Source organism: Petromyzon marinus, chromosome 12 (assembly GCF_048934315.1).
Source record: "Petromyzon marinus isolate PM22_M1 ecotype Great Lakes invasive population chromosome 12, UKy_Petmar_22M1.pri1.0, whole genome shotgun sequence".
In the NCBI taxonomy this organism is placed as follows: domain Eukaryota; kingdom Metazoa; phylum Chordata; class Hyperoartia; order Petromyzontiformes; family Petromyzontidae; genus Petromyzon; species Petromyzon marinus.
In genome coordinates, this window is record NC_133678.1 from 8,892,080 (window position 1) to 8,907,903 (window position 15,824).

The 15,824-nt window shown below is 45.3% G+C and overlaps 1 long non-coding RNA gene across 1 annotated transcript; it reads right to left on the reverse strand.

The window, feature by feature from the left end:
- Positions 1–8,031: 8,031 nt before the first annotated feature.
- On the reverse strand, positions 8,032–14,439 carry LOC142924333 (uncharacterized). The gene is made up of 2 exons (XR_012941530.1): positions 11,408–14,439; positions 8,032–8,937 (listed from the first exon to the last, which is right to left on the reverse strand). It is a non-coding gene; the product is annotated as an uncharacterized LOC142924333 (long non-coding RNA).
- Between the last annotated feature and the right edge of the window lie 1,385 nt (positions 14,440–15,824).

The following is a 15,824-nucleotide window of genomic DNA, read 5'->3' on the forward strand; positions in this document are numbered from 1 at the left end:
ATTCTGTCAATAGGCAGTTGTGTTGATGAGTAAAATCGACGTAATTGTGCAATTGACAGCAAAAGTATGGTATTTTGTGAGGAAAAATGATAATAGCATTTGTAAGAGATATCTGTAACAGCCTTGTGAACCCCCACTAGTCTGCAGAACACATACGTGGAGCCACTGGGATAGGGCATAAGGTGTCACAGACAGGATCCAATTCTTGACTTAAAGCTTTCATGACTGCAGGAATTCATATTCTTTGGGTCTTTCGATAAAGCCACGTAGATAGAAACATTTTATATCTAGCCACGTAGATAGAGCCACGTAGATAGAAAACAATTATATATGTGGCTTCACCGAAAGACCCAAAGAATATGAATAGGATCTAAATCCTAATGTCCAGTTCACGTTCTTACATGAGGGATGCCGAGATGCAAACGCTATCAGGAAATAAACAAGTAAGCACTCCCTGGGTCTAATGACTCTTCTTGAGTTTGCAGAGTGCGCCCCACTCTCAATGGCGAGTAGCTGACACGGGGGGTGGTAGGCGAAGGAAGGGGGCAACGCTCAATCGGATTTGATGGTGGAGAGCCATTCACATTGGATTGGTCGTCAGGGAAAACTTAGATGGAATTGAGGTGTCGGTTGGGGAGATCATGAGGAGAAATTAACAGGATCGGTGGAGAGTCGTGGATTGGGGACGAGAATGAGAGGAGGGATAGAGCTGGGTTTCGGGGAGAATGAATGGAGTGATTCCCCGCTGTGTGATGCGCTGTGTTTAGTTCACTGTCCTTCTCTCGCATCTAAAATGAGCACAGTTGGCGACGTGCGGTGCGAAAAAAGTTCAACGTACAAACGTACATGGGAAGACGTCATGAAGATGAAGTGCAAGACTCACATGGCTGTAATTCGTTTCACTGAAACTGGCACTGGATTGGAAGTAAACATTTATTTTTTATTTTTTATCAATAACCATGCCACTCCATGAACCAGGGTTAGTATATTATTACGAATAAATATAACATTAGATTACCCTACAGTATTTAACCCTGTGGTTCTAAAGGACATTCACAAAAGGAACGTTTTAATTTTGAAGATATTTTTTGTATTATTATGCATTTAGGCTCTTTATGAATGAAATTATAATTGTAAACATTCGAATTATCTTCGATATATAACTTTTTAAATTCTAGTGGATTGTGTTTGTAAATTATATGTAGTCACAATTTATTTTAATTAAGCGTCCATTTTCCATTGCAGTTATGTTAGTTTTAGTTAAAAGTTTGCTTTACGAGTGAGTGAACAAATAAAACCATCAACATTAAGGGTAATTGTGTATCACCATTGATATTGAAGACTCATTCGCAAAGCTTTAGTGAAAGTAGGATAGTGCTTCAGAGACTGTGCCGTGAGAAAAGTTTTGCAGATGTTCGTAGGGACGCACTTCTTGATTGTTGTTCTTTCAAATGAGGTTATGACTTTAACATTGTGGGCCTCATAAACTTTGGAGGTAATAGCATGACAGAGTGATGGATTCAAAGAGAATGGAGAAAGAGCATAGGTGATACGGCTTACCTGATGTCACGATTCGAGCTTGCTTTGTCTTCATTATTTTGCTCATATTGTGGTTTTGCCACAAATGAGCTTATTTCCACACACACAACTTTTGCATTATAGTTATGGATGAAAACTTACATTTTGCAAACATGGTATGCTAAATTGCTCATAAAGAACCCAACGCTGTTGCAAATGTTGTCATTAGATGGCAATGTGGGGGGTATTATGTGCCAAATAAGTCAATTGGAATGTCGTTATTTACATATTGTATGTATTCGATATGCTTACAATGACAAAGTTAATTGGAATCCAATGACAAGAATTGTGCCGAGTTCGCTGTCTTATATTTGTCTTCTGCTCTCATGAAATGTCACCGACATTGGATACTTTTTACACTGGTAATGCTTTATGTGTATGAATGACACTGGGCCGTCTTTGCCTGAGAATTGCACAAGCCACCAAACAAGATAACACACCTGGATCACATTACTACCCAGCAGGGCATTTCTATTTGTGTCCACACTACCTCTTCACTGTGCAGCGTTTGCAGTAGTTGTTATTTTGCATATATTCTTCGATAAGATCACTTCAGTCTTTTGATTGCTTGCAGTGGGGCCATTTGGCTGATCCACTGCAACGGAAAATAACGGTAGATTGTAAATAAAATTAGACAGCTTTTAATGGAGTCTGAGAGAGATGTAAAAACAAAAGCATTAAGGAATACTGACCATTATTAAAGGTATCACAGATTAAACTAAACAAATTTTCATTTTAAGGCATCTCCATCTCTCTTCATCATCCACTTGCCTTTTTTAGGTTTAAGATAATTCGTTCTGTTTCTATGACCTCTCACCACACTTTCAATGCGTTAACCATTAATATGCGAATTGTTGTATTAATTAAAGAAGGTGACATTAATTTCATAGTTTTACTCCTCGAGGAATTGTATTCTATCTCAGAGTTAATACAAAATCAGATACCTCTTAACCAAGTTTTTTTCATGGTAGCTATCTTATATTTGCCTGTCATTAGGGTTTCCCTTTATTTAGCTCTGGTGAAGTTTAACTTGAATCGTGCCAGACTGTGATCCCTGTCTCTGTTTATTTTTATTGGGCAAAATGTCTAACAATATGTTTGATTCTATTAGGGCTTTGCTCATGATAATTAAGCAAATTTTGCATGTACATTCATTGACATCTGATTTAAGTGTTTATTGGTTTTTTTACCCTGCTGACTATAAACTGTAATAAACCATCTCCACTCTTCCTCCTTACCACAATGCCAAACTTATCCAGAATATTTATACTGGAGGAATCCGATAAGCTATGAAGCTCTTTTTCACGTTACAACAACAATCAATACAAATACACGATATGAGTGCATTTTATGCCCCATGGAAGGTATGTGGGTATTGATTACACAGGAACTTCCTGATATGGTGTTGAGTTTGGTCACGTGACCAGGAAGTTTGCGATTTAATATTCTCTAAGCCATGAGGCAGGGTGTCAGCCATTACACAGAGTACAAAATGGAGACAGAAATAGCGTCCAAGTGAAGACAAGTGTATCTGTTCATTGTGGAACTTTAAGAAGCATTGTCTGTAAGTTCGTTTATGTTCTTATAATACTAGGAATGCTGTTATAATGTTAGGATTGCCGTTAAAATGCTGTAAATGCCTTTATAATGCTATTAAATTGTTATGATACATACGAGGCCTAGTCAACAACGAATCCTGCCACTTGCATTATTGTGAATGTTACTTGTAATTGGATAAGTCGAGCCAGACTTATACCCATGTAGCTTTAATGCAATCTTGAGAGCAAGGATGAAGAAGTATCTCATCCACAGTTCAGTGTTATGTGCAGTTCTGTACATTTAGGCTGCAGTATGGTGATTATACGAAGTGACCTTATTTAACTACGCGCTGTTGCGTAACCTGCATTGCCACCAGGGCAGTGCAGCATTACCCCTGGGTACAATGGTTGGGGTCAGTCGAGGTGAAACGGATCATAGCCAGGGTTTGGTATGGACCAATCAGACGGTTCCACGTGGGAATGTATGATTGGTTCTACCTGGCCACGAAGGAGTATAAGACGGGTGACCCAATGGACCTCGGGGAGTTCTCTCCCTGCACGAAGACAGAAGACTGGGCTGGAACCTAGCTAGGACCCTGGACCAGCCTCCCAGCCCTTTTAAGGGCTAAGGCTTGGCATACCCAGCGGTCAGGACCCACCGGGCCAGCGGTGGGTCAGATAGCCTCCCCTAGGTCCTAGCCGGAGGACTAGGTTAGCGGTAGACGTGTGAGTCCCGCCAGGTCCGGAGGCTGTACCTCCCTAGGGTATCGGGTGAGGGGACCGAATATCCATCTGTGTGTGTTAAGCGTTGTATAAGGAAATAATACAATAAACAGAGTGTGCCTCCTAAAGAAGTCTGCTTGTCCTTACAACACTACAACTGGTGTCAGAAGTGGTTGGAAATGGAAACCAGAAGTTCAGCCCATGCGCGGAGCCAGAACGAAGAAAACGCTGTCTCACCTGCAAGCACCGCCAGCTACGCTGAAAACGCTGCCACGTTGACGGCCGCCCAGCCACCGGTTGAGCAGCCGGTCGCTCCCCCTGCCATGGGGGACAGACTCAGGGCAGCACACGGCCGTCTCGCTCAACTCCTACATGCCGCGGCCTCCATTCTCGAAGATATCAACTTGGAGATCGCGGGCAGGCCGAGTCAACCGCCGGCAGACGTTCCCGCCATCGTCCGGGGCGGACATTTTGATTTTCCCGCCGGAGAACCACGTGATCCCGCCAGAAGCGGAAGCCAGGGGCATCCTGGGAACGCGGGGGGCCAATCAAAACCCGCAACGTCATCTGCACGCGTGTTAAGCGTTGTATAAGGAAATAATACAATAAACAGAGTGTGCCTCCTAAAGAAGTCTGCTCGTCCTTACAACACTACACAAGTATTAACAGATGCTGTAATTTATGCTGTGTTTTTCCATCAGTTTTACTTCGTTCTATTGATTAAATACGTGTGGAGTCGAATGTTCACCCTGGCTCTGAAGGTTTATCGGATGCGAGGTTAACTACTCGGAGAGTGGTGCAACGCAGCGCACAGCGAGGCCGAGACAGTGCACATTACAACAAAGGTAAATAAATCACCCAAAAACATACAAATAAAACCAAACCATCCCCATCCTACCAGGCAAACCACACTATTCCCTAGTTTTGCATAGGAAATCACTGTAAACAACGCAAACAAGATTCCATATGTCATCAGAAGAAATAGGAACAAGAACACAACAAAAATCAAGTTAATGATTGGCAATTCACCGTAGCAGCACTAAGATAGAAGTATGGTACGTGGAGGAATTACAAAATAATGCTCATGTATGATTTTTATGAAGAATCCAAAAATCTTAAAAATATCACGTGCCAAGAACTTAACATTTTTTCAGATGACTGCTGGATGATTGAAGCCTTCATCCGTCAGTCTATATATACTCGCTGATGATGAAGAATCCAATTAAGGTAAAACAACACCCCAACCAATACATAATTCTTGAGAAACATTTCAAATTTAGAAATGTCAGAAACTCTTTTATCAATATGTTTCTCAGCAAAATAATTTAATTTCATAGGCCATTATACACACCATTCAAACCTCCATTGGCTGTTCCATCAGCAGCTGTGCCAGTCATTAATTACTGTAAGCTCTATTGGAATTAAACTTGCTAGAGAAAGCTGCTGATGAAAATGCTAAAGGAGTTTCAAAGTTATGGTTTAAGCTCTCACAACAACAAAAAATATTGGACTGAGAAACTTGAGGAGTTTATGAAAGCTCAAAAGGGGCTTAACTATGAAATGTTTCTTGAGATGCAATGTTTGTCTGGTTCGCGGTTTCTTCTTTATTTTATTTCCTGACTGCAACGCTTTAATATCTGGCCAAGTGATTGTTGTCTGAAAATAATGCACATATATACACACACACATAATGTAAGTGTATGCAGTTGCCTCTCCATTTATGTACATTTAAAAACCCGGTAGTTAAATATAATAACTGGATTTTTATTGTCACTGAATTAATGATATAAATTGTTCCAGCCTACTGGCCTTTTTGAGATGGGTGTCTCATGAGTTTATTGTAAATGTAATTACTGTATGCATTGTATGTATGTAGCACTATCTTTCGCACCATATTTAGCTAACTGGGTATGCTTTTTCCTCAAGGAGCATAAACCATCACACAAACTCCAGTCATCGTCACAGCAGCTTTTGGCTAACCATCGAACAAAGATAGTCACTGCATTGCATGCTTTCAGATGCGCTTCTGCGGCCGTTTGGAACGCCCTTCCTTCCGATATTAGGAAGCTACTGGAGATATGCACTTTTAAATTCGTTCGTTTCGTTTGTTTATCAATCCGCTTGCCGTGGTGAGGGTCACGGCGGTAGCATGTTGAGTAGGGCGGTCTTGACCTCCCTTTCCCTGGCGACAGACTCTAGCTCTTCCTGGGGAATTCTAATGCGTTCCCTGGCCAGCCGAGCAACATAGTCCCGCCAGCGTGTCCTGGGCCGGACCTGGAGTTTTCGCTCAGTGGGGTGTGCCTGGTAGAGCATCTTTACAAGGTGCCTGAACCACCTCTAGATTGCAAACTAATTTCTTTAGAACTGCTTTTTGTGTTTCGTTTTGTTTGTCCTTCCTCCGCATCTCCAAGTAGAACGTGGCTATGTCCAGTGTGAAAGAAGTTCAACATACATACACACATTATTGAATCTCCACACCTCTGCGCTACTCAGCAGGAAAGATAGTTGCACCACAGTAAGCCGATAAGAAAGTTGAGTATGGTGGGGCGAAGTGTGAGTACTGCCACCTCCTCCAAGATATCTGGACAGTGTAGAAAAATCAGCCAATTATCCTTAGGAGGGGTTCTATAGAGCTCCCTCTAGCGGAGGCCATTCCACCAACAGTGGCATGAACAAGCAATTGCAGGGCCGAACATTTACCTTTAACTGTAAATATTCCATTTCATACCATTTAACGACCAGTCAGACATATATTATTTGACATTGAAACACAGTACCGTTACTACACTTGAACACAAATAACAATTCTTTGCTCGTGCATGTATCATGTATAATAGCTTTTTTGGCATTTTCATAACTGAAATCACATTTCTGTCACATTTTGGCAGCGACACATTTTTTAACAGCACACTCTAGGTTCCTCGTGATTTTGCCATAAAATAATGCATTTTAGTAATGACAGGCAAGCATGCAAGGTTACGCGATTGCCATTTTCCCTTGAACTCTTGAGCGAAATTGTGCCCAATATTGTTTGCATTTCAAAGTCATTTGGCACATGTAAGACCGCGGCATTTCTGGAATTATACCAATAACCACGTATGCGCCCCGATTATTACACAGTGATGCTACATTTCCACCACTGCTGGGAAACGGGTTGGTATAGTGTTTGATCTAGGATGGTCCCAAGAGCCCTTATCCACTGACACATCTGAGTTGCACCAGCGAAGAGTCCTGATAGTACAGGTGTTTTTTTTCACTGGCTATTTGCTGATCCAGGCCAGAACCACTTGAAAACTCTGGCCTCACTATATATGTATGTAGAACTTATTTCGCACCGTACTTAGCCAACCATGCTAACCAGAGGTGCGATATTTTCATCTCCCTCAGGGCTAAGCTATACTTTATTGGGTAACATAGTGGCACGGCTCAGATTATATTTCAGGTTCTGGAGAAAAGAGACGTGAATTTGCCAGTTCCATTGTTGGTCGATAAAAGTGCGTCTCACGCTGAGCGTGGGAAGTGCTTGACACGAGATGCGTCAAGCAGAAGGCCAGACAGGTGCTCGTGAGTAATACTTCGTCAGTAATAATTAGTTCAAGAAAAGGAATAAAGTAAGTATATTCACAATCAGCTTATGTAAAAAAATTGGCTTGCTGTAAGTTGCGTAAAGTCATACCAGGCTGTTTCAGATTCGTATGTTTGCGTAATGCCTAAGGTGTCGACAACCAATCAAACAACAGTGATGCAACTTATGAATGATCTTAATAGTAGTCGGAGATATTTCCAAGCCATCATGCGCAGCTCCATTATTTAAAATAGTAAAAAAACATTGTATTGCAAGACGCCACATACATCATAGGGAAGAAAAATGCTGTGGCTTATAATGTTCTTGACCATTTCAATTTAGCAAATAAAGTTTGCAATTAAATCAGAACAGATTTCGCATCTAATAGTTGTCAAAGATTTACCACTAATTACGGCATAATTTGCAGAAATGATTATGATGTTATATTAGTGAGAAGCAACTCAAATGAAATTTCATTTTTTGTTGGTATTTGTTATAGGATATCAGTTTTTTTCTGTAAAATGTTGCCTCCCCGTGCTGTGAAATGGAAACTCTTACAAAGCTCAGAGCAATTGCTTGGCTAAGCAATATTTACTGTGAGAAAATAAATCGCAGCTGTTGCAATAATTATACCAATTAAGTTTAATGAAGGATACACATATTATTTGCACGTGAATAAACAAAGATTTGTTTCACTTTAGATTCGAAGTTTTCGTGACTGCAGGAATTACTCCTTGGTTCTTTTGGTAAAGTCACATAGAAAATAAAATAATAATAATAATAGAATACGAAGTTTCGATTGCAACACAAGCAACCATCATCAAGTAAGAATTATTGTGAAAACAATGATAGCAAACTTAGAAATATAATGTAATAACAACCCAGAGAGTCGGCTAACACAACAGTCAACATCCTACCTGGTTGATTAACGTTCTTCCAAAGAATGTTACATTTGAGAGAGAGACAAAACACAGACATGGAGAGACAGACAGACACACAAGTAGAGAGAGAACACACAGAGACACACAGAGAGGGACACACACATAGACACAGAAAGACAACACCTCTGTGTCGCGGCCTTAAATAGCGAGATTTTGTGACACAGGTTATAACAACAATAACACAACAGCAACAACAATAAATATGTGTGTGTATATACAGGCGTGTGCAATGCAGTCTGTTTCTTTGAACGCTCTCGCATTCTTCAATGAAACACAGTCCTCCGGGAGCGGGTTCCCGCCGCCGGTCTGTCACCATGAATCGGGTCCCGCACAGAAGGAGAAAGAGACTGCTCAGAGCTCGACAAGGAGCTGTGTCTCTTCCCCATAGAATCGTGATCCTCCCGTGGGTCCCGATCGAAAGTACGAACAGCGATCGTCAGTTCGAAGGGACCCTTCCGGTAGTGGTTTCCCGCTGCTGGACAGTCCGCGCACTCTCATTTGCGCCAAGACAAGCAACCCGGTTGCGGCTGGTCCTCCAACTCGGGCTCCGATGGCCGGCCAGTTGGCTCACCTCGCATTAGTCATCGCGATCCTGTGGGTGTAAAGGAACAAGGCTCCTGAGGCGCATCCACGTGGGGCAGCGTGACAGACTCGTCGGACGCATCTGACACAGGCCATTTCGGAATGGGAGATGACGCATTGTAAGTCAGTGGTTCAAATTTCTTTAGCCGTGACGGGTGCACATACCACCGGCGTCGCCCAAATTGAATACGCATGCACTGGGATTGACGAACATCAATGACCTCTACCGGCCTTTGCCACGGGCGATGTAGTTTGGGTGACGTGCCCACTAGCAATGGAGCCACGCCTTGTCACCTTCGTGCCACGGTTCGTGCAGAGGTTGCATACCCCGCAGGCGCTTGTTGGCCGCCTGACGCCATGCCGAATTACTTATGGAGGCCTCTCGAGCCTCCGTCAATTGCTCAAGAGTCACCTGCATGGGAACTGGTACGGCCAACGTCTTGCCCGACGGACGCACGCCCAATTTCACCAATGCGGGAGCCTCAGGTTCCCATCCATACATCAGATAGAAGGGTGAATACCCCGTCGAGGTGTGTGGAGCCAATCTATAGACGGCCAGGATGCTCGGGATGTGCAAATCCCAGTTGGTTTGTGCCGCATTTACTTGTTGACACAACATGAATGTAAAGGTTCGATGTAAGCACTCAACCATCCCGTCTGTTTGTGGGTGGTATGGGGAAGTCCGAATCTTTTTAGTGCTAAGGGGATCACACCCCTCCTTTAACAGCTTCGATGAAATTTTTTAACCTTGGTCAGTGAGCAAATTTTCTGGTGCACCTTTGTCCAGCACATACCCTTGCAGAAAGGCTTCGGTTATGGATGCCAACGATTGGTCAACCAACAGCCATGCCATCGGCCACCGGTTGAGATATTCAATCCCTACTAGCAATTATTTGTGCTCCCTCTGGGTAACGAGAAATGGACCCAAAATGTCCAATGCCACCAATTCGTTGACCCGAGAAACTTGTATGGACTGCAGCGGTATCTTGTATAGTTGCACGGGCACCTTCCGATGCGCACATTCAGGGCAAGCTTTAATGAACAAGTGCACATCATTATCCATACCTGACCAATAGAAATCTGTCTTTAAATTCAGCGACGTTTTCTTTACTCCCAAATGCATCAGTTTATAATGCACCGTGCGCACAAGTCTGCCTCGTAGGCTCGTGGGCACAACAATACAAAATCCTCTAAGCTCGATGTCCCTTCACAAGAGCAGTCCAGCCATGAGCCGTAAAAAAGGGCGCTCAACTGACCTTGGCGTCCGGGAAGCCTGGTGTCACAATCTCAACAGGGAGGAATCCTCCACCTGTAGGCGTCCCTACTCACTGAGGTCGAGCCCCAAAATGCGATCGTCCTGCGTGTGCACCTCGCCCGCCGGGCCCGAAATGGCTGCGGCGACCATATCAGGAGCCATCTACAGTGGCGGCCTGCACCGCGACAAGCCAGCCACGCACCTGCATGAGTCGGGTGGTAGCGGCAGGCGCGACAGCGCATCTGCGTTAACGTGGCGCATCCCCTTCCTATACTGCACAGTAAAGGAGTACCCTTGCAAAATTTCCATCCAACGGGCCATTTGGCCGGAGGGTTAGTCTACACGCAGAGAGTACTGAAGCGCCGTATGGTCATATCGGACAAGGAAGTCCCTGCCGTCCAGATATGGACGGTACAACTGTATAAAGTGGACCATGGCAAGCAGCCCCCTGCATGTAACATAATCCCTCTGCTCAGCAGGGGAGAAAACATGACTGCAGTACACTACCACTCTCTCCACTTCGTCGACCACCTGGGACAAGACAGCGCCTATGCCCATATCACTAGCGTCAGTGTCGAGGATGAACACCTTAGAGAAATCTGGGTAAACGAGCGGTGTTGCATCGGCCAGCGTGTCATGAAGCGCTTCAAAGGAATCCTGCTGTGCTTTGCTCCGATGGAACTTGTGTCCTTTAGCTGTTAACGCATGGAGCGGTTTTGTGATCATTGAGAAATTCTTAATGAACCTGCGGTAGTACAAGGCAAACCCCACAAAGCTGCGGACCTCTGACACTGTTTTGGGGGTTGGCCACGTGCGCACGCAGCTCGTCTTGTCCGGATCAGTAGAGACTTCTGACGCGCTAACCACATAACCGAAATACTTAACTGACGTCTGTAGCAAGTGACATTTTTGAAATTTGAATTTCAATTTACCATCCCGCACCCGGGAAAAAACAGAGAGCAGCCGCTGCAAGTGCTCATCGAAATTTCGCCTGAAACAATGACGTCATACAAATGAATAAGGTACGATTCCCATTGCAAACCAGAAAAAAACAATTCCATGAGGTGCTGAAAGGTGGCCGGTGTGGAGTAGAGACCCTTCGGAAGGACATTGAAATGATACAACCCCTGTGGTGTACAAAAAGCCGTCTTTAGTTTCGACTCCTCATCCAAAGGCAATTGCCAAAATCTAGACAAAAGATCGAGGGTTGAGAAGAATCACGTACCGGACAAGGCGTCGAAAGAATCGTCCATGCGCGGAAGTGGGTATGCATCTGCAACAGAAACCTTATGAAGTTTTCTGAAATCCATGCAAAATCGCAACTAGCCATCATGCTTTTTGACTAATACAATGGGCGCCCCCCAAGGGCTAGTGGAGGGAGATACAATGTCTTGTGCCACCATCTCCTCCACCGTCTGCAGAATGCAATCTTTTTCATGTGGGCTCATCCTGTGGGAATTCAATTGAATTGGAGGCACGTTCGCCGTATCAATATGATGCTGTAATAGGGTTGTACGGCCTATATGATACTTGCCATCACTGAAAATGGCCTTAAACTCATGTAAAACCCGGCGAAGTCGCGCTCGCTGCTCGGGCGTCAAATCCCGTTTATCTCACAACCGCCGCAGCCACTCGGGTTCAGCATCGCATACAGGCAAATCCTGTGCCAATTCCCCTGACATGCACGCCATCTGTTCCGTACCCGCAGCGGCCGTCGCGTGTGCCAACACGGTGCCTTACTGAATGACAATTGGCGTATGCCCCGCATTAATCGCTATTTGCCGACACCACAGTCAGTGCCCCCACCAAAGAGGGTCTCCGTGACACCACATTTGAGGAGGTCAACAAGACTCTTTCCGCCGGGTTCACCAAGGGCAACTTTTTTAACGCAGCCGTAATGGCACAAGCATCTGCATGGCTGGTGGAATGCGTAGAGTGCGGCTAACCATAGCCTGCACAACAGCATTGATTGCCGTATACTTTGTAGATGTTTTCAAAAAGTTCAGGCGCTGTCCTGATGGCATCTCAATACAGCCCTTATCCAGTCGAATGTGAAGGGACATCCTGCACAAGAAATCCACGTCCAATAAGCACAGCACGGCCAAAGTCATGGAAACCAACACGTACATCCCCTATTTGTATCGTAGCAATCATGCGACCCTCAATCCCAAGAATATCACCATTTGCCGCAATACATGGCCTGTCCACCTGCTCTAGCAGCCGGGGTGAGGCCAGCAATGATTGAAAAGTCGACAGCGAAATGAGGGTAGCTGAAGCACCCATGTCGATTACCACTCGGACCTCTACCCCCTGGATAAGCGCCATAACGTCCGACGAACCCTGCGTGGCACCGAACGCCCGATATGCCAACGCACACCATTCATCATTGTCATGCAATCCGTCGGGATGAGTGGTTACAGGGCAACACGGCATGGATGAGTGATGGGAATGAAACGGCCATGTGCATGATGCGTCGCGACTCGCCTGTGATCCTCGGCATGAGGAGAAGTTGATGTCATAGGTCGCATGAGCTCCAGGCGGACCACCAACGCGATGTGGCCAATCCGCCCGCAGTTGTAGCACCCATGCGAAACGTATCCCCTCGGCAATCTGCGACGTTGTGGCCACACAACTGGCGACCGACCACCTCGCATCTCTGCAAGTCGTGGACTTGAAGACCGGGCTGTGTATCCCGTGCTGCCATCCCTTTCACCAGCGTGCATGCCATCGCAGCTGGCTCTTCCCTGAGGGCCAGATGCGCTTGAATGTTCTTTGCAACTTGGAGGGACGAGAAGTCGTCATCGTCAGCGACAGAGAGGACGACCCCCTTTTCTTTTGCCATTGTCAAGAGCCGCTTCAAGGCAAGCGAGTCAAGAGCTGCCCGATCCATGGGGGGATAGGCCGCCCATCCGAGGGCTAACAGAGTGCTGCAGAACGCCAAGGGTGACTCCGTGTCTCCCGCTTTCTGAGCTGGAACTTCCTTCGGATGGTCGATGGTGGTTCGAAAATAGCCGCCATTGCAGCGCAGGCACCGGCGAGTGATGATTGATCGGCCTTGGGGATGGAGTAAAAGGCAGCCAATGAGTCATCATTGAGGGCCATCGGCAGGGCCCGCAATGCCTCGTGCTCCGACCAGTCGACGGAGCAATATGCTGCTTCAAAGCGGCGATGAAATGCTGTCCAGTCGCCCTAGGTCAAGGAGAATGCGCGGACCTGTGGCAACCGGCGTAACGGAACTGTACGCACCATTGGCGAAGTAGATGTCAAGTCTAACACAGCCGCTGCAATGGTGGGTCCCGTGCCCGCTCGCTCGGACGTGGTCGGTGTTGTTGAAGTGACGTGGTTGGTGTTGACGTGGTCGGTGTTGTTGAAGTGACGTGAAGAGTAGTCGCATCCGTCGCCACCTCCGTGGACGTCGTCTGGCCTGCTGCTATCAGCATGTTAAACAAGTACATAACTGCTGCCAGCGTGGTCTCCAAGTGTGCAGCAACATCCCGCCAACTCTGCCTCGTTGCGTTGGCCGGTCCTCTGGTTCCGCCGGCTGAGAAACAGTCTCGGGAGTGATGGCGGGAACAACCTCCTTGTCGTTCTCATCATCGGAAGAGACAACAGGCAAGTTCTTTCTCTTAGCCGCTTTCTTTGACATGGCGGCGTAGTTCTTGACCACTTCGACACCAAATGCAGTGGTGTTATTTCACACGGACAACTTCTTACTTTTCTCCTGTGTCACTTTATTCATACAGAACTCCTCGCGTTCAACACCATGCGTTTCCGTCTCAACTCTTCCTCTTGTACTGCTCGTCTGCTATGCTCCGCTCGCTCCTCTAGCCTGCTACGTTGCACTCTGCCAGCTTCTCCACTGCTAGCCTCTCACTATACACTATGCTAGTTTCTCTGCTGCTCGCCTTCTCACACTCACACTTAGGATTCCGCTAGCCTCTCTACTGCTAGTCTTATCACACTCACACTTCGGATTCTGCTAGCCTCTCTACTGCTAGCCTGTCTACCCTCAATCCTCCAACCTCGCCCGTGCCTCCAGTGGGGGATCAGCCAACACCGCTGGAGAGGACGAGGTGTGGATAAATAGGGTCCCGGACTTGAATTCTCTCTTGTCTTCACTACAACCAACTCCACTATTCTGCCTCACACGTTCCCCTTTTATCCCCCTCCTCATTAAGTGCCCTCAGATGGCCCTCATTAAGCTGGCGTCTTCCCCACGCCTCTCGCACGTGTTCTCCCCCACGTGTCCTCCCCCACGTGTTCTCCCCCACGTGTTCTCCCACTTATCGCCACTATCTCTCGCCTCTGTGGCACCTACTCCGCATTTGCATTTGCAGCCAGCCAATCACTGCCTCTTTCCCTAATTGCCGGCATCTCTCTGTCTGCTGTCACCCAGGCCACCTGCCTGCACCTGCTTATCCTTAGCTGACCTCACTGTCTGCAACCTCGTACATAATGCAACTGCTGTTTGCAAACCCTGCGCGCGTTACGCCACTACATATAGAAGATATATAGCAAAACATGCACATAGAAATATACACAGATTAAACGTTATTTGATTTTGTGTCTTTTCTTTTTTACTTAATGTACGAATTACACCTTTTGGCCACTCCAAGCTACATATGTAATGATTAGTCATGCAATTTTTTCGTGTGATTTTTTCGTGATGACGATTTAACCTATTTAACAAGCAATGCGTTTCTAACTGATACAAATTTTTAACTGACGCAACTTTGTTTACTCCGGTGAAATCGTCATATTTGACCTCCTTTGGTTTGTGCTATCACCAACCTAGAATCTCACCCAGATCTGGAAAAAAGGCTGGGGAACAAACTGGAACGACGCAGCTGTCCAGATATCACTTAATTCAATACCCAAACATCGCACCTCCTGGCTTTGACATTCCTCCTCGAAGACACTGGTGTAACCATCAACCGCATCAGAACATGAACAGGCCAATGTGCACATCTCCTTCATTAATGGGATATTAAAGACAAGCCAAAGCAGTGCGACTGTGGCCATGCAACACAAATTATAGACTAATATAGTAAACCACTGCATTCTGGCTCCTGCAATGGAGGAATAGCAAAACTTTCAGAAGCTCTCCTGAAACCCTCTCCTGGATAGCAGACCTCGACACTGGCATTTAACCACCGAACATATTTTTATACTCAGGAATATAATTTGACCTTATTCATAGCTACACTTTTCACTTCAATGATCAAAATATGTTTATATAGCATCTATTGATTTTTTAAAGGATGATTAGTTAGCATTTTTGGGATGATATCGTAAATACGCCTGCACCTTCGATGAGCACGTTTGGCTATGTATGGTCAGAAAGAAGTTCAACATATTCTACATGAAAGTGACCGGTTGGCTTGCTGACTCAGCATTTATGAACATTATGTATTCATTCTCATTACATTAAACGCAAAAACAAAGCTTCAAAAATATATTTAAATTAAAGTCATCTTGACAATCTTTAACTTTGTTCCTTCATATTGTCCTCTGGTTTGAGTCAGCCGCACATATGTGCCTTTGAAGATGTGACATTTGACAAATTATTGCGTTGGTCGAATGTTTCTTAAAGTTATTAATTCAGAAAAAAACATTTAATAATAATTTTCTCGGGGGCATTA